The sequence below is a fragment of the Camelus bactrianus genome, chromosome 11, assembly GCF_048773025.1.
Source record: "Camelus bactrianus isolate YW-2024 breed Bactrian camel chromosome 11, ASM4877302v1, whole genome shotgun sequence".
In the NCBI taxonomy this organism is placed as follows: Eukaryota; Metazoa; Chordata; class Mammalia; order Artiodactyla; family Camelidae; genus Camelus; species Camelus bactrianus.
Genome location: NC_133549.1, coordinates 45,328,726 through 45,356,289, shown reverse-complemented (window position 1 = coordinate 45,356,289; position 27,564 = coordinate 45,328,726). Strand labels below are relative to the sequence as shown.

Here is a 27,564-nt window from a genome sequence, read left to right as displayed (position 1 = left end):
GCCAATGTCACATTTCAAGGCAAGCAAATTTCTTCATCTGCTGCAGATATTTTTTCCTGAATTTTCACATGGTTCCCTAGACGTAGTAAAGGGGAAATTAATCTTTTGTTGATTTGATTTTACATAAAAAGGCAAATGATACTGCGAAATAGATCCTCACTATGAAAAATTCTTCTACATGCTCACTTTCCATATAGAAAGAAATAATGGAAAGTTCTATATAATGAAATACACTGGTTGCTATCATCTGAATGTTGTATGTCCCTCCTCCCTGTCCCCGACAAACTCTTACTTTGAAAACCTAATATCCAAGGTGACAGTATTAAGAGGTGGGTCCTCTGGGAGGCAGAGCCCTCGTGACTGGGTTTAAGGTCCTTATAAACAAGGTCCAGAGAGCATGCTCACCCTTCCACCATGTGAGGCTATGACAAGAAATCCGCGACCTGGAAGACAGCCCTCACCAGAACATGACCATGCTGGTTCCTTGACCCTGAAGTTCCCAGTCCCCAGAACTGTTAAGATGTAAGCTTCGGTTGTTTATAAGCCACCCAGTCTGTGGTATTTCATTACAGCAGCCTAAAAAGTCTAAGAAGTTCATTTCTTTTTAAGGAATGAGAAATATGAGATGAAATATACCAGCATCCGTAGCATAATTAATCCTTCTATGGGCCAGAAGTCATCCAGAGAGCCTCGTTCTGAGCACCAGCGGTCACGGTTCTGTGCTATGCCACACATCCCAGACTATTAGGGCAGTCCTGGATTTTGTCTTTGTACCAATAAACAATGGAAAGTTCCCTCCAAATGCCGGTTTTCCAGAAACTAGTAACTGAATAAATCAATTCAGTAAGCATTTTAAGTAAAAACAAACGTAAAACAAAACAGACTAAAAACGCATAAAGGGAAGGCCCACGGGCCTACCCCCAGAAGCATCTCCACACAAAACAGAACTTAACATATCTGTATGGCTGCAATGGGACGCATGTTGGTAAAGGCCCCCATGTGGAGCCAACGTGATGGCAGACAGCCCGAGCAGCAATGCAGAGTCTGCCACCAGAATCTTTAATAACCCATTTTCACAAGAGAGAAGCAAATGGCAAGGAGGATCACAGATTTCTTTAAAAGAATTTTCTAGATATATTCTGAAGTCAGCAAACACTGAACTCAAACAACAAAGTCCTACTGTACAGCACAGGGAATTACATTCAATATCTAGTCATTTCACCTATAATGAGAAAGAATATAAAAGAGAATATACATACATATAACTGAATCACTATGCTGTATACCAGAAACTAATATAACATTGTAAACCAACTAAGCTTCAATTAAAAAAATAAAAGAAGTAAAACACTAAACTCAAATTCCTACACCTTATATTATCAGACGGAACCGTATCAGATGGCCTTTTTAAAGTCAAAAATGGTCAAATGGAATATCTCATTGTTCAAACACATGGCATTGTGCGGGAACATGCAACCTCGGTCATCAAAGACCGCTTCAAGCCTGGTTTCAGGGAAATTATTTCATAATGATTTTCTTCAGTGAGTTCTGGGTGGAAAAAGCAGGGAGATGTGGGGTTAACAACTAAGTTACCAAAACTCCACGAACTAGAACTCCTAATTTTCTAAGCATTCCTGTTAAAGCGTTACTGAAGAATAATTTATGAGATGTCTGCAGCATGTTGTGAAAGAAAATATGCCTGACATTTAAGACTACTTTAAAACATCTCTCTTGTAAGAAGAGCTGGAGGTGTGGCAGGTTTGGGCCTGGCTCGTGCCTTGGGGGGGACTGAAATTCTTAGCAGTCTGTGGCAGGAACCTGGCGCTGCATCAAAGCTCAGAGGCCCAGGCGGGCTCTCCACACACCCCAAGGTGCTATGGGGCAAAGACAGCATCTCTGTTCCTATCTAGGGCCTCAGCACTGTTTGCCCTTCAAGGTTCCCTGCTGCCTAAGGAAACACGAGAAATATTTCCGTAAAGGACCGCTATGTGGAAGCAACAGGAAATAAAGGTTTACTCCAGTGACTCCCCGCTACTAACGGGGCGGAGGTCGCATCTGAGAATCACAGTTTTCCAGGCGACTTGTTATTTTTACCAGATGTTTTCCAAGGCAGGTCCTGTGCACAGTACTGGAGAGGTGTTTTTGTTTTCTGGAATAAAGGGGACTTGGCCATAAGCTATATTCCAATTGAGCATTAAAAGCCAACCCAAATTCAAAGTGACCTGGGGGGAAGTAACCTCCTCAGAGACGTGACTTTTAAATTTTCTTAGGGCATAAGAGAAATTAGGCAGCCATATCCTCATATCATATCCTCTGAAAAATCAGTTCTTAGAACATTCGACCCTTATCTTCTAACAAAGGTTATTAGGCTAGAGAGACTTCACTGGACCAGTGTGGCCCTCAGATAAAAACAGGAGTCAGAGGCACCCTGAGATCCCATCATGACAGCTCTTTCTTCTCCCAGCTGCTTGCCCACCTCCCACCACCAGCACCATTTCCATGTGCCTAAGGCACCTATGAATAGAGCGCCCTTTCATTCTACTCCCACAGCCAAGTCTTCCCAAGCTGTGCCATATGTCTGGGAAAGTTCCCTCTACCTCCTCCCAGCCCCTGCAAGCTAAGCTGCTTCATTCACGCCCTTCAAATGACTCCAATATCCTCCCCAAAGGCGTTTTCTAGAATGGGATGGATCCCCAAAAGGGATGGATGACAGACTTCCACAGCCCCAAGCCTTCTACACATGGAAACTGCATGTTGACAATCTTTCTTCCCCATATTTGTCATCTGCCTACTTTTATTACTGATTTATCTATTTGCCCAACATGCTGATTTCTCCTGTCTACTGATTGTAGCTCAGTATCCAGCTCAGAACCAGAGCCTCAGAGAGCAGTGTTGTCAGCGTCACCACGTGGAAAAAGACTGACAGAAGAGAGGATGTCCTGGAAGTGGAAGCTGGGGCCATGAGGCTGGCGGGGCAGTGTGGATTTGGCCCCCGTTCCCCAGCTACTATCGATGGGTAATCTGCCTTGCCTCTTTGAGCTTCACCTTCCTCTTCCACAAAGTTTGAAATAGTAAAACCTATCTCTGGGGTTACTCTGAGGACTGAATGTGATACATGTAAACCTCGTATACATAGAGGAATCCAAGTCTTGTGTTGACCGCTGTGGCTTTTCCCAAACTCTGCCTACACCTTTTATAAATAGTTCATTTATTTAAATCTCCTTAGCTTACCCCAGTTGAATGTGCCAGGACTCCAATATGCTCAGTAAGTGACATTTTCCTTAATTCGTCTTTGCCACCTCTTCCCTGGTATCCAGTTTTCTACCTAAGAAAAACTTGCTGCTTTAAAAACTGTAACCAAAAGGTGAGGGTATAGCTCAGTGGTAGAGCACATACTTAGCGTGCACAAGGTCCTGGGTTCAATCCCCAGTACCTTCATTAAAAAAAATAAACAAACCTAATCCTCCCCAACCAACCCAAAGGAAAGAAAGAAAAATAAAGTTATGCTCTAAGAAAAATACACCTTTAAAAAAAAAAACCTATAACCAGATATTCTTCAATGTTTAGTTGCTTCCATATTGTCTCGATGTTCAAGTCATTGTGTAAGTCTGGTTTACTCAAATGATAAATTCTGGCACCATGTCTGGTTTGCCCTTTATTTGAAGTTTCTGGATCTCTCACTGGCTGGCAGGCCCATAAAATCTCCAGGCTCAAGGTGCCCTTACAGATCACCTAGACCAGCACCTCTCAAAACACCACTGCCAGAGAGGTCAGCACGCATGCAGCAGAAAGGGTGTTCTAGAATCTAACTAGTTTGTAGCGTTTTTCCATGTGACCCTCATCGACCCTCAATGCCGGTTAGGCATCTGAGAAGCATTGCCATGAAGAATCCTGTTGAAATTTGCTAAAGCAGCATTTCACTAACTTCTCTGACCCCAAAAGCTCTTGTCCACCCTCATCTTTATGGCACACCCATCAGCACAGCACAGAACAGATGCCTACAAAATATGCCTGGAAGGGCAGAGAAGAAAGAAAAACTCACTTTCCTAAGGTGGGTCCATTAGGAAAGGGCAGAGCTGGCTTCAAACCCAGGCCTGTCTGATCCCAAAGCCCTGTTTTCCCCACTGCATCAGAGGTTCTCCAACATCAGGGCCCAGCAGAATCACCAGGAGCGCTCGTTAGACTGCAGACTGCTGAGTCCCAGCCCAGACTCTCTAACTCAGCAGAGCCGGGAGCCAGGGTGCATTTCTAACTAGCTCACAGGTGCTGCTGCTGCTGGAAACCCCCTGCACTGCACACCCCCTCCCCGTCGTGGTGCACGGGCTGCACGGCGCCCCGGCCTAGAGTGATGACCTAGTGGGGAAGCCAGGGCGTAAATGAGGGAGAACGCCTCAGTGGCCACAAGGTTAGTAACTGCTAAACAGTTCCACACACAACACTAGATCTATCCAACAGCCAGTCAAATGGCTCACACTGAAAACTATAAAAACTAGACAGGGGGAATTAAGCTAGATCTTAAAGGATAGGAAAGCCTGAGTGAAAAAGCATTGGGAAGAGCTTTCCAAGTGGCAGCGATGGTTCCTACGACCCATATATTATTTTGTAGCTGGAAGGGACCTGGCCTGCATGTCTTTGGAGAGCACGCTGGTTCTTACATTTGAATATGGGTGTGACTGCTATTGCAAAAATGCACAGCCAAACAATTAACACAAGACAGAGGAGCTCCTCTCCAAGTAAGTGATTTGGAGGATCTAGCAAAGGTCTTCCTGCTCACTTTCCAGCCATAGCTTCATTTCCTTGCTCATCCTGCCTGGGTGCCCACCTCTGGTAGGACATTAAAGCAAGGCCCAAGCAAAGCTGGCTACTAAATCTACCAGCCAACCGGCTCGTGCCTTCCTAGGAAGTGGGTGTGAAAGAGTCAAAGCAGCCCTCCTACAAGTGCAGTTCTAACGAGGCTCTGACTACATGAAAACAGTTTCTCAACGTTCCCTTCATCCCTACCCTCCAAAAAAGACTATCTGGGAATGTAAGTTTCACGAGCTGGCTGTAGCAAATTTCCTCAAAGGAATAATCAAGAGTGAAAAAGCCATTCTCTAGGATGAAGTCAGGAGCTACATTAACTGACCATGGCCCCTACCTCCAGTCTGGCAATGCTGTGGCTTTCAAACAAACTGTAATGACCTCACTGGGGCAGGGACCCGGCAAGCCTGCTTTTCCCTCCCTCACTCGCTGGCATCCACTGAACTTGGTTAACATAAGGTAGGATGCAAACGACAATAACTGAGACATAACCTGCCCTCCCAGTTAAGGCAGGGAAAGCACACTGGTAAGTCAGAGGGCAAGTCAGTAGGGGAGTGGCAATGAAGAGCAGTGGAGTTCAAGGTGAGGGGGTGACCTTCAGGGCACTGAGGATGTGGGAAGCAGGAGGGGAAGGCGAGAAGAACTGAGGGGTCAGAGCACCTGCTCTGTGCCATGCACTGTTGGGTCCTTCATACAGTCCTTCCCTGTGACCCTCAAAAAGTCCTACAAGTGGATCGATGTCTTCATTTGCAGAAAGGGAACCAATGCCCTGGAAGCTTCAGCAACTTGCAAGGTCAAAGAGATAGCCAACACCAACATGGGGATTCAGACAAACCAAAGCTAAAATCCCCAAGTGGTGGTCTTTGATGATGCAAGATTCACACGTGACATAAGAACCTGTAACTTCCAAAGTTAACTCAATCAGGGTAAGTACACACTCCAATCTTTTTCAAAAGATTTAATTTACAATTGAAAACATGGTGACATTAAATAAATTTGAGTCACACACACATACATACACAAGCTAAGTATTTGCCTAAATGTAAAATATTTCAAGTATCACAAAGTTCTAAATTAGGTATGTATGGGGAAAAAAGTTTGGACCGTTTGTTAAAAATTATCAAAGCTGGCAATACACTTGATGCCGTTGAAGGGGTTTGATTTATGAGTATAGTGGCCTGAAATAGTCTTCCCTTTTCTCCTTTAAGATTTTATACAAAAGCAACACAGTAATGGGGAGGGGGGGGATGACATTTCAGTAAATTTAGGAGAGAGATAATCCACAGACTCAAGAACTGTATTATGCTTCTAAAAGCCAGAGAGTGGTTCAGAAACACACAGATGTAAGTATAGGATCCACGTGTTTCCACATCACGCAAAATACTACCACTGAATACATACAGACTCGTCTACACACCTGGCACTGGTCTGTAAGCTTCGTATAGATTGGTGTTTTTAATCCTCACATCCTACCTAGCAGATAAACACTATCTCAGAAATGAGACATGGAGGGATTAAGTAACTGGTCAAGACCATATAGTTCAATAGTAACTGGATAAAATAGGAGTTAAACCCAGGCCTTTGGGCTCCAGAGCTCACACTCCTCACCACTGAGACGGGTGACCTATCTCACAGCAGATGTACAAGGTCATCCTTCTTCCATGATTTTAGTGGCCAAGGATTAAAACGGCCTGACCACCATTCACAGGCAGTTGTTTATGTGTTATGACATCTATTCCACGGAAACAACCCAACTATCAGATCATGAAGTAGCTCAAAACGTGAGATGGGATGATTTCTAATTAGACAGAATTTCTGATTAAACAGAAAAGCCAAATTCAAAAGACTCCATAGTATGAAGTCCTTTGTATGGGGAAAATACACATATACACATATTTATAAATACAGGGAAGATGTCCACAATAGTATACTAGAAACTGGTGCCCAGAATTGATTCTGAAGAGAGAACTAGGTACACGAATATGAGAGAGATGGAAGATTTATTATTTACTAAATTTTTGAATTCTGACCATGGCCATATATCACCTGTGTATTTAAAGCAAATTCAAAACAAAACTTCTCTGAAGAGAACCATGGTGAAATATTTTCTAACCCAATTCAGAGCAGAAAGTGTGTGTCAAATAGAAATGATCCGAACAGTCTGATAATTTTCTATTCATTCCATAGAGAGAAGCGAATCACTTCCAGCGTTTTTTCATAGTAGAGATTCTGAAATGCTTAGAACTAAAAAAAAAAGGAGGGAAAAAAGCCATCCACTTTCTTCAGCTCACTTTTTCCTTAAAAACGCAGTGGACATAGAGCAAGAAAGAATTCCTTGTGTAGATAGTATTAAGAGCTGTTTCAGCATTCGGGCATGGGGTATGTGTTAAAGCACATGAGATATCCCTGAAAAAATAAAGATGACAGATAATGACCCAGCACAACGACTGTGTGGCTAAAATAGGAATGGGCATGTCACCTCCATGCCACTAAAGAAACGGAGTCTCGCATGTCCTACAAAACACGCAAGGCATCTTGCCTGGCCAAATTTAAACAGGGACATTATTTTTGAGTTACTATAATTAGCTCACATTTGTCTATGAATCAGCCTTTATGAGGCAATCGCATCTAAGCCCCATCAGATGAAACCTGAGGCGACATCATCTCTGTTTACTATTTTGTAAAGAAAGAAAGGGTGCCAAGTTTCCTGCAACACCCAACTCAAACACTGAAATTTGGAGGACAGAATGTCCTGTTGTCCACGTTTGAAGATAGGAATATATTTCCATCTAATACATCAGTCCCAGGTTCAGCTGGCAACAGGAAGGAACCGAATTCCAGAGCTCAAAAATAGGACTTAAGTATTAAAGCACCTTGCATTGCTCATATAGGATAGTATTTACGTTTTAACCCCATTGCCGCAGTTTTAAGAAGTGCCCATGTTTGTGAACAGATATGAAAACATTTCAGTCTAAAGATATTGCCTAAGTGACAAGAGATTGGCAGATGCAAGCGTTTTAAAGCTATTTTTACATTCCCTGATACAAGGCTTTCATAATTAAGTTTCTCACAAAGAATGAAGCGTTTCAACACCGAATATAAAGGCCGGGACTGGGTGGGGAAGTGTTCCTATTTAGCCTGGGCTTCTCCTGAATGAAATAGCTCTTTTAAAGGGGCTCTGAAATCACGTATATAAATACAGTAGGATCTCCAAAAGGAGCCCAGCCAGAGATCAGGCAACACTAAGGCAGTAAGAATCTGAAAGCTGTTTAAACTGGAAACCTTAGTAAGTCCCAGGGACCCAACTGGAGGGTACAAGCTCAGTGGTGTATTTCACAGAGAATGTCACTTGCACCAACATTTGACGGGGCCAGTAGGTGCAGAAGAGGGACATCTGCTGTTCACTTGTCTTCAGATTATATCACAATCTTAACATTTTCACGCACGCCCACATGCCCTTGATAAACGTGTATAGATGTACCTGTATTTTCTTTTATGACAAAGACTACGGGTTCTGGCCCCAATTTCAATGTTTACTAGCCAGATTCTCTTCAGTAAACCATTTTAACCCATCAGAATCTCCTTTTTGCCCCTCAAATTTAACAACAGCAACAAACAAACAGGGAATAACATTTGCCCTGTGTAACCTCAGGAATTCTCTAAGAGCCAAGGTGAAATAATTAATAGTTTTAGAGGTTTTAAAATCTAGCAAACCCTGTATGTCAGGCACATGGTACTATACAATTCTTTTAACAACCCTCGGATACAGGTACTATTATTATCATCCCTGTTTTATGGATAAGTAAACTAAGGCCCAGGGAGACCCAATAACTTGCTCAAGGTTATAAAAGTAGGAGGCGGGTCAGACTTGGCAGTCTGACTCCGGACCGCGGGCTACCTTACACTATGCAGCCTACCATCCTGATTCTTATGAATACCTTCATTTAATCGCAATTCCACAAATGAGGAAAATGAGGCTCAGAGGCTAAGTCACAAGCAAGCCAAGGATATAAAGCCAGCACCTGGCAGAGAGCCAGGATTTGAAACCGAGCCTGCGTGACTCCAAACCCTGGACTCTTAACCACAAAGTTAATAAACTTCAGTCCACAAATATTTACTCTGCAACTACTGTGCTCTAACGCTCTCTTTAAAAGGTAAGGAGGTGGTGGTGGAGTTTCCCCAGGAGCTGAAAGACTAAATCAGCCCCACCAGCGCTCACAAAGCCCCCAGACCCGCCCACAGCAGATGCCCAGTGATAGCTGGTGCCAAGGGGGATGAAAATGACAACAGAAATATCTTAAATGTTGGGATATAGTTTCAAAAGGGAATTAGACCTCTCAATCTGGAGGCGAAAAAGCCCTACAGGGCAGAATGCTGACAGTTTTTAACACAACGTGAACAGGTGTGGCCCATCTAACAGGTGAAACATTTCAGGTGTTCTGCTCATTCCTACTAAGCTTTCAACTCCAGAAGCAGGGTGACCAAGTCATCCGGGTTCTCCCCAGACTTTCCCAGTGTCTCGTTCACCCAAGAGGGTAGATACCAGGTTTTATACTCTTGACCTTCCACCTCTACCCCCTGGTTCTAGCACAGGTGCTTGCAAATAGAAGGCACTCAGTATGTCTCAGTTGGTTAGACGGATGGAAGGAGCAATATTTCATTACTTCCAAGTATTCTCACTTCTACTCCAGAAGTGTTGCCAAGCAGCAGTCCTCACACAACTAAGATGACTATGTGAGAATCATCTTAAATAGCACTTTCATTGTTTGTATGCAAATAGACATTCCTAAAGTGGGCCCTTTTAAAGAGCTTTTCCCTAAATCAGCATCGCTCATCAAGACTTTTCCCCTGTAAATCCTTTTCCATAGTCGATAAAGAGATAAATTTCAATCCAGCCTGAGTCTTAATGATCCTGAATCTGTAATAATGGGGTTAAGATACTTTTCTGTGTAGGAATAACAAGTCTAAAATGAGGAAATGAGAGGCCCTTCCAGGCACCAGGATAGAGCTGCTCCTTGACTTAATTCATCCCAAAATAGGATGGGCGCCTCAGAGAGCACTCTCCCAACACCAGGTTCCAGAAAAGAGAACCGCCCCACTGCCAGGGGTCCTCCCGGGAAGCAAACTTGACAACCTCCTCCCCTGTTCCTTTCCCAGAATGTCCTGCCTCCAAGCTCAGGCAGCCCGATTCTCTGCTGGCCCACCCCTGGTCTGTTCCCTTCCTTCGGTTCTAGGAAAGGGCTGGGCAGCCTGAGCTCAGGGAGAGGCCCAGACGCTCCTTGAGAATTCAACCCTGGCAGAGGGATTGGTGGACCCAGCCCAGCCCTGCCCTGGGTGGGAGTTCCGAAGAGCTGGTCTCTTAGGGAGTCAGGATGGGAATAAAAATTCTGGGTGGTCAGCACGGCTGAATCCTGTCTTGAATCACAAACTCAGCCCTGTCTGGTTATGCCAGGCAGCCCAGGGAGCCAGTCACAATTTAAAATTAGAGAAAAACGTGACAATGAGAAGCCAAGTTCTCGGAAGGGCACTCAGGGAGGCAGAGGTTATCTGAGTTTGGAGGAAAAACTCCTGTGGTCCAAAAGGGTGTGGAGGACTGGAGCCAGGAAAGCCCTAGAAAAGTCCGCTAAATGGATGCAAAGCACTCCTTGCTGCGGAATGCTCTATACGCATGTCTGGGCCACAAGAGGACGGACCTTATGGAGGCGAAACAAAGGACAGTAGTATGTGTCAGGAGAAAGTCCAGAAGGCTAGCGTCTGGGATGAGTTAAACATGTGAGAAATGCGAATAATTATCAGGGGTAGTTTTTTGTTTGTTTTTTAATTTGTTTGTTGGTTTCTTTTTTGCTTCTTGTTCTATGATCAGAGCAAGAAACAAAGCCTACTTAGGGAAGCCAGTGTAATGCTACCACCAGCAGAGAAACGGCTCCTCACCCATGCTCTGTCAACTCCTCCATCTCAGAGAAGGTTCCTCATACAGGAAAAGATAAGATACCTCCGGTAAGAGCGACTGACAGCAGAAGACAGGTGTGGACCTAGAAGCAGAGCCACTGCCACTTTGAGTCAAGTCAGGTCTTCAGGCTCAGATGAATCAGAGCCCCAAAGTACGAGCAGGTGTCACAGATGAATCACAGTCAGTCATCCTTCAGAAACTTCAAAGAAAGGAATGGTGTTGAAAGATGAGGAAGTAATTCACTACAGGAAGGTTCAAGTAGTCTACACCAAGCAGCCTGGCATCAACATCCAGAAAAGTTCTAGCCTAGGGTATTAAATAAATGAAAACCTAGGGAAAAGGTGGCGATCACCAAGATCTGACACAGGGTCACTGGGAATAAGTACCAAACTAACAAAGTCCCTTTTCAGATTAGACTTATTGGATCAATAGTTCAGTAGAGAGTAGCTTCGCGTGAGCCAGGCTTTAACGAGTCCCATGATATTCTTGTGAATATGACATAAGAAACATGATCAATTGGATGGGTTTATATAGAGATAACTGAACCACCAGGTGGCAGGCACATGGATTTAGCCCACCATCTTCATTTTGGTCAACAACTTGTGTTTAGAGGTGACACAAATAAGGAAGGGACCACCACCCTGTCGGATGATAAAAACTGAGTTTTAGAAGTTCTTCACAGGTTATAAGATGACTCAAAGCTAACAGAGTGTAATGTAAGATGAATACAAGTGAAAGCTACATCTTTCGGGAGGAAACTGGGGTGGGGGCAGTACTTTAGTTGACCACATACTTCATGTGAACCAAGAGCCTTAAATGGTTATTGAAAAAAGTTGTCAGTTGCTCTTGATACGGTCAAGACTTGACAGCAGAAGACAGGTGTGGACTTCTGATGCTCCCCAGAGAGCCTCCGGATGGGATCCCAACCCAGCTCTGGGACCCCAAGAGAGTCCCTTCTCGTTCAGAGAGCTTCCAGAGGAGAGGCCACCACTTGGGACACCTCTTAGATCACACCTTCAGGTAACAGCCCAACAGCGTGATGCTGACACCTTAGAAACACTTTTTGGTTGACATCTGCTACCATCAAAGCTGCTTCTGTCTCAAGATGGTCCCTCTCAAAACTGGCCAGCATAAGGACCACTGCCGGTGGGGGGTGGGTTGGGAAGGAGTGGATGCCAGCATTTCAAACTGGGTGACGTCCTTCCCACCCAGTGACCTCTGACTAACAACCCAAGATCCCTGATTGGAAATGCCTGGTTGGAATGCTTTCTTAGCTCAGTCAGACAAACATATTTGGAGTTATTTATTCCAAGGAAGAGGACGTCCCTGAAGGAAATGAGTAGATGCCAAGCAGAGAATACAGCAAATCAAAATACTTCTGATGTAGTCCAAATCCTTGGCTGATGTACTTCCAGTTCAGTACCTGGTACTCAAGACCAGCCCAGAGAGAATCAGAAACAGACTCCAAAGTGGCTGGGAGCCAAGAAGGTCTAAGGTGGCTTCAGGGACCCCTCAGACCAAAGACACTGGGCTTGTCCCAAGTCATAGGACTTCTGAGCTAAAGGGGTCACTGGACATCATCTAGTTCTTACTGTTAAAAGGCGAGGGGTGGGTATGGAGATGCCTAAGGGAAGCAGTGCTGCACAGTTCCCTAAAGTCATGAAGAATTCAAATACCCTGGTCTCCAAAGTATTTCCAACATGCGTATTTTTTTTTTCCCATCACGTACTATTTGGTTATTTAACAGAGGAACCAAAAGGTTCACACCAGTCACCCCTCATCCCCTGTGAATGATGAGTGGACCTTCCAGTCCTAGAACTGACCCTGAAGTACTCTGGACCAAGGGTGAGGGGTAGAGAGTTCAGATGATCCGCAGTGAACTGGGACCAACCTCACAAAGCTGCATCATCTGTGAACAGGTGGTAAGGGAACAAGCTACACCCCACCCTTTGTCACGCTGAGACTTAACTCTAAACTGAACATTCTAAATCTCAAATACCGTCCAAAAACTCAGAGGTAAGTTTTAGAGATAGAAAATAAACAAACAAACATTTCTAGACACCTCACCTTGTATCCCACACTCCAGGGATGGGTCTAAAAAACCAAGAGATTACTTTTTTTTTAATGTTTTAAAATTTTAATTAATTAACTAATTAATTTAATGGAGATACTAGAGATTGAAACCAGGACCTTGTGCATGCTATGCATGTGCTCGACCACTGAGCTATACCCTCCCCCTTACAGGTTTTTAATGATACAAAATGGTTCAGATAAGTGTCCACTTTCTCTCTTCTGAGGCTTCCCTTTTCCAGGGCCCTGTCAGTTCTTCTGCTGCTCCAGGAAGGAAACTTCCATCATGCACTATTAGTCTCTAACACATGCTAAATCAGGGCAATTTGGAGACAGGAGTAGCAGTGACAGCAGCCAGGAGGGGACAGGCTGAAGCAAAAAGCACTGAGTGTTTGAAACCACAAGTTCTGAATCTGCAATTCCTCTATTTACTTAGAAACAGTTGCTGCTGCTTATCCCTAACTGAAGATAAACCAGGACAAACCCGGAAAGGGAAAGGGAAGCAGTGAGGTAAGAGCTGTTGTAAACCTGGCACCACGCAGAGGAAAAGCGCTGTCAGGACACGGTCTTCCTCTCCACAAGAAGCATGAGATAACATTCTGCTATGAATAGTGACATGAGCCTGGAACCAGGCGCTAAGCAGAGGCAGAGGCTTGTCATCTTTACACACTTAAAAGTCATCCACAGACACTTTGTAGGTTACTGTGGTACAGTGGAAAGAGCATGGCTTTTGGAGTTAGAGGTGACTCGGAGTCCCAGCTCTGCCTTGAGTGAAGCTGTGTGCCATCAGGTCAGGGACTCAACCTCTCTGAGTTTCAGTTCTCTGAGCTATGAAATGGATGAGTTGGACTAGCTGCCCTCATAGTTTTCTTTCAGTTCTAACACTCTGTTATGCTACTAAACACCGCAACAAGGCAGTTATGCCCCCTTCTACTGAACACCTTTATGTCAGTGCTCTGCGGGGTGCTAGAACACTTGCACTCAAGGAATCTTCCAACCCACAAATGCCAGCAGCCCGGAAACAAGCTTCTACAGTACAGAGGGAGAGACAGGAGGATAGGGCGAAGGGTCAGCTGACCCAGAAGAGAATAGAACAGAGGGCGACCAGGAACAGCTTTCCAGAAGTGACGCCTAGGCCAGTGCTTGAAGTAGGTAATTAGGCCAAAGGAAGGGGCAGAAGGAATAATATGTACAAAGGGACACAGGACTGGCCCAATAGGGCATGCGCACGGGGTAGGGGGGCTGTTCAGAGAGAAAGGGCCTTAGGAGCCACGTTAAGGAGAGCTGGAAGCCCCCGGCCCTTCCACCACGGTCCCCTGCTGTTCACCTTAACAGCCCCCTATATAGCCACACTCTCAGGGTCCAAGTATGCCAACGCCAGGTGAACCACCAGGCAACCCTCCAGCCCCGCCCCCCAGCCTGTCATTTTGGCCACAAGTCACACAGTCAAGCCACACCTGCTTCACACACTGGCTTTCTCCCTGTCACTCAGCGGGCCTCGCTTTCAACTTCAGCTCAGCCCCCCATGCCCAGCCCACCACAGCAGCTGTTCCAAATAGTTTCCATCTTCCTCTGAGCCACAGCCGCATCACCCCACTCCCCCAACTCATGCCCTGTAGACGACTCCCACCTCCTCTGTTCTTGGGAATGACCGTCCCAGCATTGCTCCCGGAGCAATCCTTCGGCCCACCTGTCTCAAGCTCCTTCCCACACAGCCCAGGTCACACTGTGCTCCCAAGTACAAAAGGAAGTGAAAACATACCACACTCAACCACCCATGTAGGCTGGAGCCCATGCACCTGCCTGGGCTCTGAAACATGCACCCAAGTGGACAAGGTATACGGATGTACCCCACAGGCCAAAAGGCGTGATGCTGATGTTATCAGCTACCCACAACCGCTGCCTGAATGAACGAGCACACGGATCTTTGCTGTTGAGGTGCAAATAATACATAGTATCTTCAGGCACGTGAACCAAGAATGCAGCCTAGAACGCTGCTGAAAAGATCCTTTCTGTAACAACGGCAAGGCCTTCACGGACCTCTTCTCTGGTCCCTGCGTTGTTCTTAGACACACAGTCCATTTAATGCCAATCCATGCAGCACTGAGTCATTACTGTGCCATTTATTTCTGAAATAAATTTCCCAAAACCACAATATATTTACTATAAAATGTATAGTCAATAGGTATCATATATTGCATAGTATCTTACACAGGACTGTGTGTGCAGTTAGTGACTCTTCCACGCCCTCGGTGCCGTCACAGGCTCTTGGCCAACAGAAAGCAGCACAACACACACCCAGCCAACTGCTGACACAGCCCCAGCACAGAACACCGGAGCGGCCTCGGGGCACTGTCCTAGGCTGAGCACGTCCTACTACGTGTACTGTTTACTCTGCTAACACCTCTCTGCCTGTCATTTAGTTTATTCTTTGTTCTGGTCAACAATTCTGATTCATATCGGCTAAGAGATGGTACAGAAACTGTTCCTGGACCTGCTACTGAACCAAAAGCCCAGGGAGGGTAGGTGGTCCCAGGGTATGTGGCAAGTCAGGGCCCACCAGGTGGCCAGGGTGAGGGTTCCCACCTCTCATCCTCCTCGGCCTGCCCAGCATACTGAGGTCTACGGTGAGCTCTCACCCGCAAACCAAGCGATCCAAGATGCTACCTCCATTCTGGCTGCTATTTAGTTTTTGGAAGTTTACAGGAATGGTTTTAAGAGGAAAAGTGTATTATTAGAAAGAATCTGATCACAAATAGCCTGTAAAATGGGAATGATTTAAATTCACATGGTTATTAAAGTTTCAGGATGGTTTTTTGGCTTTTGTTTACATGAAGTTCCTTTCCTATAATCTACTGAACACTTTGGAAGGTACCAGGGCCCAAAAAATTAACAACTGTTTCACTAAAACATCAGTGATTTCTGTCATTCAGTTTTATACTTTTGTCTGCTTACTGTAAAAAGGAAAACTAAGAAACATTCAGGTTCCTTCAAGTTCAGTAGTTCAGTTCTATTTGAAAGGAAAAAAAGAAAACTGGAACTATTTAAGGGCAAATGTAATTAGTAGATTTGTATAAATGTTCCCAACATGGTAATTTTACAAGCAAACCACATTATACAGAGTACACAATATGTTTCAAAACTAATATAATGATTTGATATCTGCAGAGAATACTAAAAAAAAAAATTACATTACTGCTTTCTTTCCTTCTTTCCCCCTCTTGTTTAAAAATGTACAAATGTCTTTAAGGCAACAGACATATGTTTCACTCCACAGCCAACTATTTTTCTCCCTATCATTAAAATTTAATTTCCATTATTTAAAAAAGGGGATACCAAAATGATGTTCTGTTGAACCTCAAGATCCCTTGATTCGTCAAAGATTTTAAACTGACACTGAAAGTCAGGGGCTACAAAACCAATGGTCCAAAAGGGCCAATCTGTTAACAAGTGATGGTGTGGGGACTACAGCAAACTGGGACTTATGCCCCGACATGATGGCACAAAGGCTGTTCCACCCTAGCCCATGCTGCTCCATGCAAGAATATGGCCCAGCCCTGTTAGACAGTCTAATACTCAAGAAATCAAATCATGTGAAACTTCCTGACGTTGAAAATTCTGGCCATTTACTCCAAAAACTTTAAAAACACTAGTGTTTTATGGGCAACTAGTTTGAAGGACAAGATGCTATAAACAAGATTAATTCAAGGAATAAATTCAACATCTAGAAACACAAATTTGTTAGAAAATGAAGTTTGACCTCTATATACTTTTTAATAGATATACTCTTTTTTAACCTATACTCCCCTATAATAATTTTTCTTTTGGCCGGGGGAGGAAGGAAGGAGAAATACATGAATTTGAGGGAAAAAAAATTAGCTGTTACAAAGCAAAAAGGATAAAGGTACTTCTAACATCCTTTTTAATGAAAACAATAGCAATTCATCCAGCTTTTGAGTCCACGTGGGGACAATTCCAGAAGTTGCAAATTTCATTGAAGTTATGCTGCCTGGAACATACAATTTTCCCTAAACTTTCTCTGTCTAATCAGAAATGCCACAGAGAACTATCCAGACTTTTAGAATGGCATGCTAATGGTTTGTGTGACTAAGTTAGAAGGCATGATAATTAGGTGAGGGAATGCCACCTCCTGAAAATGTAAAAGTATTCTCTCTGCCAGTTATGTAGGTTGCATATGCACACCTAAGAGGGTTTTTTTGACTCTTTCCTCGCCCCATCCCCGCCCCCAAAAAAGCACCTGAGAACCAATATCTGATCACAACAGTGGAAGTTCAGTTGTCCGAGTTCAAGCACAATTAACACAGTTGTTTTTTCAAGCATACCCCTGCAGGAACCATGTTTTATTTAATCACTGCCGTAATCAGCAGACCAGAGAAAATCTCTCTGAGTGAGGAAAACAGTGAGTCATCTCTACGTTGATATGGAGACTGCAGGATGAGGGCACTGCTGTGAAGTAGGTATCAGGTGGTGCCTTGTCTAAATCAGTCAGTGGAACAATCAGAATGTTCCTTCCCATGACATTTAGTAATCACTGGAGATGATGTTGATCACCTTGTTTTAGTGGCATCCTCAAGCACAAGCTAACATTTACTTCTCCAAACCAGGGGGGAAAACAAGGAAAGTCAAAAACTGTATCTCACTCTATTTGTAGTCACTAGATAGAAAAGGAGAAACTATCTTGTTCTTACTTGTGTTTGGCTGGCAAATGTGTCTAACTTCCTATTTGTTTTAAAAGTACAAAATCAAATGTGTAAATCTCCTAGGGAAACATCAAATCCAAGAAATGTTAGTGCTACACAAAATGGGTTATCATATCTTTGTAGGACAAAAAACACTGGCCAGAAAGCAACTTTATGAACCTCTGGTAACACAAACCAATATGGCAGCCTGCTTTTGGACAATGACACCTGCAGAAACTGCCTCCCAAACAGCACATACTCCAGACAGCGTGGTGATTAGTACCATCGGTTGCAGGCGCTGAATTCTAGCCTTCACTTTCAGAGTCACAATTTATGCAAGTTCCATTTTGAATGTTTTCTCACAGTAGCTGAGATTAAGACAAGGAAAATGAGTCTGGGACAATTATTTTAATTTGACTTAACTCTGGGGTTAGGAACTATCAAGAACAACTCATTCCAGATCCCACGTTCTGCTCCACAAACGCATAAGACTTTGCTCTAAAGGGCAGCAGGGAGATGTCCGGCTAAAACGAACATAATTTGTGGCTCAACTCATGGCAACTATACCCCATTCTGAATCCACATTTGTCTAAAGTAGCTGAATAAAATACTGGCCAGAAACAGCCTTAAATTCTTTTTGAAAGAAGGGAGGGAGGAATGAAATTGACCTGACTGCCATACCCCTAACACACAAAAATTTGAAACTCAAGTTAAAGAAGTGGTAGGGAACAGAATTTGCCACCCCAAAACATGTCCCTTGGCATATAATTATCTTGAGCTGGTTACAGTTTCTGAAACAGCAGATATGAGAAAAACTCTTGAAAACCAAAGAGGAGCTACCTTTTTATAAGAAACACATCTATAAGGGAAATCTCCCTAGCTGTGACAGGAAGAGGAGGATGATCAGATCCCTAGAAACTCTTATCAGTGGAGAAGGCAATGACTAATCTGCATAACAGCTCTACCCAAGCTAACAGAGCTTTTCCAGGTCACCTCCCATAACTGACTCTCACCCTCTTTTTGTCTTTAGCTGAGGATGGTATTTAAAGTGAGGGCTTTGGCCATTTGGAGGAGTTACTCAGTTTTCCTGGGTCTCTCCCATGTACACATTAGTAAGCTTTTGTTTGGTTTTCTCCTGTTAATCTGTCTCACATCAATTTAATTCTTAGACCAGCCAGAAGAACCTAGAAGAGTAAAGGAAAATTTCTTCCCAAAGCTTAGTCCCAAATTGATCAACATGAGGCCTCAGGACAAATAAAGGCAACAGACAGTGATGGGCAATGATCTTGGTCAACATATACATTGAGCAAGAACACTGATAAAATCAAGTAGTGAAGGAGCTTTACATTTTTCTAGATCATTTATTAAGCCTAAAAGGGATATGGTTATACTTTTAAAAGGTAATGCATAAACAGGATACCAACAAATTTAGAAGTACAAAAGGGTATAGAATGAAAAGTTTCCTTCCTATTCCACTGCCCTCATCTCTAGCAGCTCCTCTTGAGATGGTCCACATGCACACAAGCAATGAAGCACTATCTGCATACCTGGATTTTTTTTTTTTTTAACTTAAGGCAGATACCATCATTTTTTTAAAAAATGACCCACCACTCTTAAGGCTCCAGGGGCAGGGAAAGGTATCATCTCTTTTTTTTTTTTCCCTCATTCCTGACATCACTTACTAAAAAGGAAACAGGAAAGAGAAATCCTCCCCGCTATGACTGTCAGTCAGTTTCAGTCTTTTTCATTTTATTTAGGTTCCACTCTGAGAAAAGATGACAAATGAAAACCAGGGTTGGTGTCAATCGTCATGAATAACATTCCACTGAAACCTTCATTTTGCCCTAAGCCAATGGTGAAAGATACAGAATGCTATACAATCAGTGCTCATTTTCCAGAGATTAGGTGCCCCAGAAGTCTCACTGAGACTATTTTCACTGAAACACAAGGGTCTTGAGATATACAAAAAGCAGAGCTGAGGCTGCCCGTTGCCCAAGCAATTTGAAACAACACATTTTAGAATGCTGCTTATCACATTGCCCTCAACAGCTGCACTGGTTTCTCATTCTTCTGTCATACCCACAAAAAGCCTTAAAAAACCAAGCCTGGAGAAGAAGTGGAAACATTTTTCAAAGCAGAGAATCCTGAGGATATTCAAAAGCCTCTGGAGAGTTAGGGCAGTCAGAGACAGTGGGTCCTAAAGCCCAGCGAGAGGGAGGGCTTTGAGTTGCTACTGTCGGGAGGAGGCAAAAGTGTCTATGGGGCCAGAGATAACCAGACTAAAGAAACTTACCAGGTAACCTGAAAATGCAAAAACCAAGGCACTCAGAGAATATGCAGGAAGCTCAGTGGGGCAATTTCTCTGGAAAGTGGACAAAATCAATACAGAGGAGCTGTATTTTGTGCCAGAAGCCAACAAACAGATGAAAATGTATGTTCAAACTGATTTTCTCATATCAGTTGATGACAGTTAAGGGGTATGGGTGGTCCTGAAACACACATGTCTACTACAACCATCACTGTCTGTATCTGCTGCTTTATTACCTTGCAGCATTTATCCTTGGTATTTCAAAGATATCCTAAATGTTTCCTAAATTGTGGTCCTGCAAATCATGGTGCCTGTTTGGTCTTTTCAGAAAATTATATCACAACTGTCACTGAAAAATTACTGATTTTCAGGCATTGTTCTTCACTTAGTGAACCTTCATTTAATGAACTTTTGGACGACATGATTATAGGTTGAAAAAAAATCTCAAGTGTATTAACAGTGAATTAAACTTCATCAAAATGGCTTGTAGACATTCTAGTGCACATAAAGAACAGTGTAGTTTATAGGCTGTTATTGGCAAAGGATGCTGGATCCTTCTGCTTGCCAGCCAAAGACAGCCATGTGCCAACTGCATAAATGCAGATGATAATTCACTCAGCTGGTCACATTTTAAATCATGCAATTCTAAAACGAATTTTCTTGATTTGGGGGAGTCAGAGTATTTTGATTTTCTTTTTTACATAAGGTGAGGCTTTATTACTACTTTTATATCATTATCTCATTTGAATAATTTATACTGCATTACATGAAATATTCCATATTCATTAGCGTGTGTCTTCATTTACTTCTTTAGTAGGGGTTTTACATGGAAAATCCAGTTTACCTTTCTTTTCTTTGTCCTAATCCCACCTGTCCCTCCTTTTTCGCCTTAAGTGATCTCATGTAGTCTTGGAGCTTCAAATACCATCTACGTGCTGATGACTCTCAAAAGTACCATTTTCAGCCCCAGCCAACTCTAAATCTTTAATGAGAATATCAAATGGGCATCTCAAACTTCATATGCACAAACAGAACACTCAGGATCCCCCCAAACCTTTCTCTTTGCTCCCCATTTCAATAAACAATGCCATTCACTCAGCCAAAAACACTGGACTCATTCTTGACTTTTCTTTTTTTTGCTCACAACACACCCCCAATCCAGCCGGCTCTACCTTCAAAATATACCCTGAGCTTGATGAGTACATGTCATTCTACAGCCACCATGCTAGTCCAAGCTGCTCCCTTATCCCTTGCCTGCACCACTGAAGGGCCTCCTGCAGGTCACACTGATTCTATTCTTGCCTCCAAAGTCTATTCTCCATTCAGGACTCAGAAATACATTTAAGGCACAAAGAAGATCACATCACTATTCTACTCAAACTTCTCGAATGGTATCCAACTCCTTATCAGGCCTAAAAGATCTGGCTCCCACCTACCACTGATCTCATTTCATATCACTCCCTCCCCACAACTACCCCCAGCTCAAGGCCAGCCACACTGGCCACCTTCCTGTTCCTCTACCATGCCAAGCTCAGCCTCCATCAAAGGCCTTGCTTTTTGCTTGCTATTCCCTCTGCCTAAACCCTTCTCCCCAGATCCCATCACTTCATTCAGATCTCTGCACAAAATCCACCCTCCAACCTCTTTCACACAAAGTTTATCTGACCCTTTTCAAAAAGAGTCCTTCACATTTACTACTATCTGAAATTATATTCTCTATTTAGCTATTTCCTTCATTCATAAAAGAGTATTTAGTGAGACCCACCACGTTTATGTGCAAGGTGCTCTTCTAGGAGCCAGGAACATAGCAGTGAAGAAGATAAACAAAGATCTCTGCCCTTGTGGAGGTCACATTTTGCTTGTCACCCCACTTGAATCTAAGCTTCAGTCTGTAACCGAGTCCTCAGTGCCCAGAGCAGCACCTTGGCCCGGAGTGGGCATTAATACACATTTGCCGAATGGCTAAAGTGTCCCACCCATCTGAGACCATCTGCTTTCCTGAGAACTCCTACCACAGAGCTCTTCCTAACAGATGGGACTCAGTTAAGGGACCCAGAATGTCCGAATCCCTTTAGACACAGCAATGGGGACAGTCAACCTCCCATGCCAGAGCTGGGTCCCTAATCCTGGGCCTGACTGCCTGCCCCTCCTTTGTCCCACCCTAGCCCACTGCAAGCTCCCCAGGTGGCCACACCACTAGGCAGTGTCCCACTGGGTCATAAGAACACCTGGCCCACATGGTGGGAGCTGACCAGGCAGGCAGCAGCAAACAGGCCAGCTTGTCTCAACAAAGAGTGACTGGAATCAAGATGCACAGGTCTCACGACCTCCCAGCTTATGGTCCTTCCCCACAGGAGCTCACGGGAGACTACCACCATCCACTAGCCAGTATGCCTCAGAGCGCCCTCCGCACTGGAACACACTGTGGTTAAGGCCATAGTTTCGCCTCTTTCAACTGCCACAGATGCAAGACATTTACCTGCTGTGATGTGTAATTAAGTTTCTTTTGGAAAAAAGAAGAACATTTGTTAATTGTGAAATTATCTGATCTCACATAAAAATGAAGGTAATTGTGAAAGGTAGTTAATTTACCTTTCTTTTAAAAAATGGCAGTTGCACTGGTAGGAAGGAAAAAAAGTGAAAATGCAAATCTCTTGAAGAACCATTTTGGAGGACTCAAAATAGGAGGTATGTGAAAATCCATGTTTCCAACATAGACGTTCACATCTTCATTTGTTCACATAGAACAGCCCAGCTCTGCATCTCAGAGCCAAATAGGATTACTCTGTATTTGCTCAGCACTTTATTCCTTGGAAGCATTCTCACATCTATCATCTTTCAGCAGGGCAGGATTCATTTCTCTGTCTGGGGGCCCAGGATGGTCAAACAACGCACCTGAGATCCCACAAGAAATGGCAGAACCAAGTAGCTGCCAGAACCCAGATATGCCTATGCCTGTGCCAGTGTCCTTCCTTCTGTAATAGAAAGGATAGTGTAGGTCCCTGAAAATCACATTTTACACTCCACTGAAAATACATCCCTTCACTGCAGCAGCAGCAAACAAAAAGACACACATATTCACCAGTGGTTTAAGGTGGTGGAAAGATGCATTGGTCCTGGAGCTCTGGGCAGAGAGAAGGTTTCACAAACTCCTCCAACAAATTCCACTCCTGCAATGACAAACACACAAAACATCTGCTGTGAATCAGGCACCCCATGGCCTCTCTCCAAAGAGGCCATCCAAATACCATTTGCCAGACACCCTGTTTAGACTCAAAGCCTCCATCCTCTTCTTGCAGCCCCACTTCCTTCCTACCCTGACTTCCTTAGCAGAAGGAGAATCTTTAGTTCATGGGCTGAAATTGTCCCCATTAGAATCAATGGATCTTAGGCAGAAAGCGGCTTCAGAGATCATCTATAACAGACGCCTAGGGGGTCACATCTATTCTATAGAGGCATTGCATTAATCTGCAGGATATGTTTAGGAAATTTGAGCCGAACCTTAAAAATCAGAGATGTCACATAAAATCCCAGAATTCTGGCTTCTCTTAAAAAAAAAAAAAAAAAAGAGGCTCTGCCAACATGGTCCATGTTTATGTCTTAAAAATGATCAGTGGTGCTAAGCAGCAGCTGCCCTTCATACACAGGCTTGGCTATTCCAATATGCCACAGTCCCCACCTCTCCCTATCGTCTCAATACAGAGAAAAGGTGTAGTTATCACTGTCCTTGCATTATTGTTGTGTGTGGCACAGAAATCTTCCCTTCTACCTATGACTCTAACAAAAGTGAGAACACAAAATAAGGGCTGAGTTCTAAGAGAAAAAAAAAAGACAGCACGTATAGCAACTTAAATTAGTAACCTCACTCCTGCAACCCCTGAATAAGACTTGCTTTATACAAGTGAAAGCAGGAGACTGACTTGCCCAGTCCTACAGTTAGAACTGGCTCTGCCCTAGAACCTACGTCCAGTACAGGTCCCTCTCACTATGCCCCATTGCACACTAGTCTCATATTACAAAGCAAAAAGCAAATTTGATATATATATACACACACACACACGTGTATGTGTGCGCTTTTCTGAAAGCTAATCTTCAATTCAAGGAAATACAGTTGAAGTATCCAACCTGTTCTACTAAAATGTTTGCTGTACCTTCATTTGCCAAAGAAGAGTACGTTACATCAGGTTCCCTAAGGGCTTCTTTCCTAATGTGACATTTTCAATAATTTTGCTGCTTTAAGTACAAAAAGTTTTCACAAATACCATGAATCTGCTACTTCAAAAGTGCTCAGTTAATGTTCCAAAATGTCTGAAATACTCCTTATGCTAAAAAATCTCCCTTAATATGCATCCTCAATACGAGGCTATAAATAAGCTTATGAACAGACACTAGCACTGTAATAAATGAACAATGTTCAACTATAAGGTCGTGGAGGGAGTTATTTATATCACCCTCTCAAAGAATGTATTGATTCATTCACTCAGCAGATATTTACTGAACTATTACACGTCAGGCACTGTGCAAGGTGATGGATACACTAAGATGAAAGGACCCAGTCCTTGCCCCTACGTGGCTCCGTCTGGGTAAAAGATCCAGACGTTCAACTCTAAAACTCCGGGGAAACCCAGAGCTGGGTAGCCACGGGTGCTACAGCAGCACTGAGCAGGGGCTCCTAGTGGTAAGAGATGCCTCCCACCCTGGACAGGAGCCTGAGGAAAGCCTAAAGCAGGGACTGGGGTGGAGCAGGCAGGGGGCAACCAGAGGGAAGGTGAGAACTACAGGCAATGGGACAACATGGGTAAAAGCAAAAAAAATAAGAACAGCCCCTCCAATTTGGTTTTGTCCAGATCCTGTATTACCTCTTAAAAATCCCTGCCTTATGCCCCCTGACCCAGCATCTACTGAGACTTGAGGCACAGCCCTACACGTGCAGTCTCGGAAGTGTACCTTGTCGAGTGCCCATACTAAGAATGCCACCAACTCAGTCCTGCTGCCTGGCAACGTCCACCTGCGACTCCCTCAGGGCAACCAATGCTGTCCCAGAGTCTGCAGGGCCCAAGAAACATGGGCGTAGAAACACAGACTTTCAGTATTTCCAGTACTTCCACAATGTATGAAAAGACAGTAAACAGATTTCTCCCTGCACCTGGCTCTGTCTCCACCTCGGGTGCTAGATTCATACAGTCAGAATCAACTATGCAATCAAACCTCAGGCAGAAATGTTGTGAGAAAGTGCCCCAGGATACCAGCCCATCAAAATGCCCAGGTGGGGTTCCCCTCTCCTTCATGGACAAGAAAGGGATGAGCAGCCAGCTCTGATCCAGGCTGAGGCAAAGCTGGGGGGCAGCACCCACAAAAGACAAGCTCTGGGAAAGGGGCATAAAGAGAAGACCACATACGTGGCCATGGTTAGCGTTCAGGCTCAAGGTCCCTACAAGGAAACAAGGAGGCAAACTTCACGTCAGAGTGGGTAGAGCTGCCCTGGAACTGTAACTGTTTCCAAGTCTGGCTTCCACATCTGGCTGAAAATTAGCATGATCCTGGAAAACTGAAGTTTCTTGGGCCTCAGACCTATTAAATCAGAATCTCTGGTTTGGAGGCCCGGGAATTAGGTGATTCTGATGTCCAGACTCTCATACTCATTTGGAGAAGGGGAGCTTTCATCCTCTTCCAGAACAATCCTTCATCCTCCAGAACAGTCTCCTTGAGGTCATTAGTTCAGCATCTTTCAGGCAAAATTCCAGGATCCAGGCTTTGGAGGATTTGCACATACTTAGTATGTTTACCCACCCCCAACATCACATTGTGACAACCATCAATTAAGTCCATTTTATTTTGAATAAAAACAGAATGCCATCAGCCAGGAGGGCAACTGGCAAGTGGAGCAGGCGTCCCTCTCTGCCTCAGTCCCTGTTCACTATGACCCAATGCCAGGCCTCCAGATGATCTACTGGAGATGTCTGGTCTCAGCAGATCTGAGCCCTTGCATACCTGTGTAGGCTCACTCTGGCAGAGCAAAGGGTCTGGGAGCATCCAGTCACCAAGGTGGCCTTCGAGGAATAGCCCCAAGGCACACAGCACTCTGATCAGGTCCTTACTGTCCATCTAAGATCTGGACACTGCAAATCAATGCAACTCCTGGAAACCTGCCAAGCCAGCTGAGCACTTCTCTTCCCAGATTTCCACTTGTGGTCAAGGAATGACCTGAGCAACCTCAAGCCAAGAATGGCAAAGTAAATGTTGTGTATCTCAAGTATGACAGATTGGAGTAAGTCAGTTCCCTGAATGGACCAGCCTAGAGAGATCTCTTCCCTGACATCACCAGATGCTACTAGGTGACCTTCAGACAGCCCAGCATCAGAGAAACCCACCACTGATCAAGGTCAGCCTTCCTGATGGCAATGCCCAGCAGCAATCCACAGTATCCTTCATCAGAACAAGGAGACACTCAAGCAACCCCTTCAACCTAAGGGTCCTCCACTTCAGCTGTACTGCAGAACTGGAAGAGCACGGATAGGGCAGGAAGTCTAGGGTTAAGATTCGTATTTGTCCCTTCTGGTGACCCCTAATTCTTAGGCAATCCATTATTTCTTGCAATACTATTGTATCCATGCCTAAAATAAGACCTGTCTCTGACCCAACCCTTCAAAGTAAGTCACAAGAGCTGCTCAAGGCCCTGCCAAACACCCTGAACCATGACCTCCCTTATCTATAACCTCATCTCTGACTCATCTCAAGAATGCAGAACAATCCTGGATGCTGTGAAAGTCACCTTGGCCACCTTCATTTGTACTAAACATCATTCCTACTAACCAGCTCTGGACCTATGGGAGCCTCTAGGATTACATGTTCTCATGACTACCACGTATCCCTCCTTCAGAGCACAAATTACTTACTTTTACATTGTTTTCTCCACTAACTTATGTATGGACAAGGACCAATTTCCACATTTGTCTTTTTGTTGTTGTTTAAACTCTTTTAGCCAATCGCTGTATCCCAATGTAGTATCTTCAAATCCTGTAGGTTCCTTGAAAATATACCCCAAATTTCATGACTTTCAGCTAAAAGATGACCAAGCCAACCCATTCCCTAACTGCTCAGTCTTGCCACTGGCCTCTGGAATCTACTAATTAGTCCACTAATTTCCACTAATTTAGTGGACTAGGAAGGACCCTGCTCAGAAGGCAAGTCTAGCATTGGTAAAGCATTAATCCAGTTGGATTCTCAAGGTCAACTTCACATGCAAAGGCCAAAGTCACCATGGAAAAGTTTACCAGACGATGAGGAGAGAAGATGAAAGTCAAGATATGCAACCAGAGGGTCCTAGTGGACCCTAACCAGGATCTGACCCTAATCCTCAACCTGATGCTCAAAGCACCTGCTCTCTGCTTAGAGTGACAGTGACAGTAGGGCCTGGTTTCTGTCCCACCACGAATCTAATCATAATTCTAGTTATGAGGCATGACACAACACTGCTTCAAATTGCTGGGCCTGCTTGATGCCAGGGCTGCTTCCTATCACCCTTCAACTCCTATAAACCTGTGGGACCCTGACCATTGCCTGGCATTCTGGTCTCCCCACACCGCCCCAACCCCTGCTACTTGGTGTGTGCCCTAATTCTACCTTAGCTACACAACCCTGATGCATCCTGCCCACGCCACTCACCTAGCTCCTGGCTCTGCCCCCTCCACATCCCTCTCCAAAGCCCGGCACACAGGGATGTCACCAGAGGAAAC

The 27,564-nt window shown here is 44.2% G+C and overlaps 1 protein-coding gene across 5 annotated transcripts in view; it reads right to left on the bottom strand.

Annotated features, from left to right (window-relative positions):
• Positions 1-27,564, bottom strand: part of SORBS1 (sorbin and SH3 domain containing 1) — a 208,282-nt gene that overhangs the window by 128,357 nt on the left and 52,361 nt on the right. For 4 of the 5 annotated variants that reach the window (XM_074373867.1, XM_074373873.1, XM_074373869.1 and 1 more), the window contains exon 2: positions 22,911-22,998. The exons of the other annotated variant lie outside the window; for it this stretch is intronic. The gene's annotated coding sequence lies outside the window, so the exon portion shown is untranslated. The remainder of the gene's footprint in view (positions 1-22,910; positions 22,999-27,564) is intronic. 5 annotated transcript variants of the gene reach the window in all.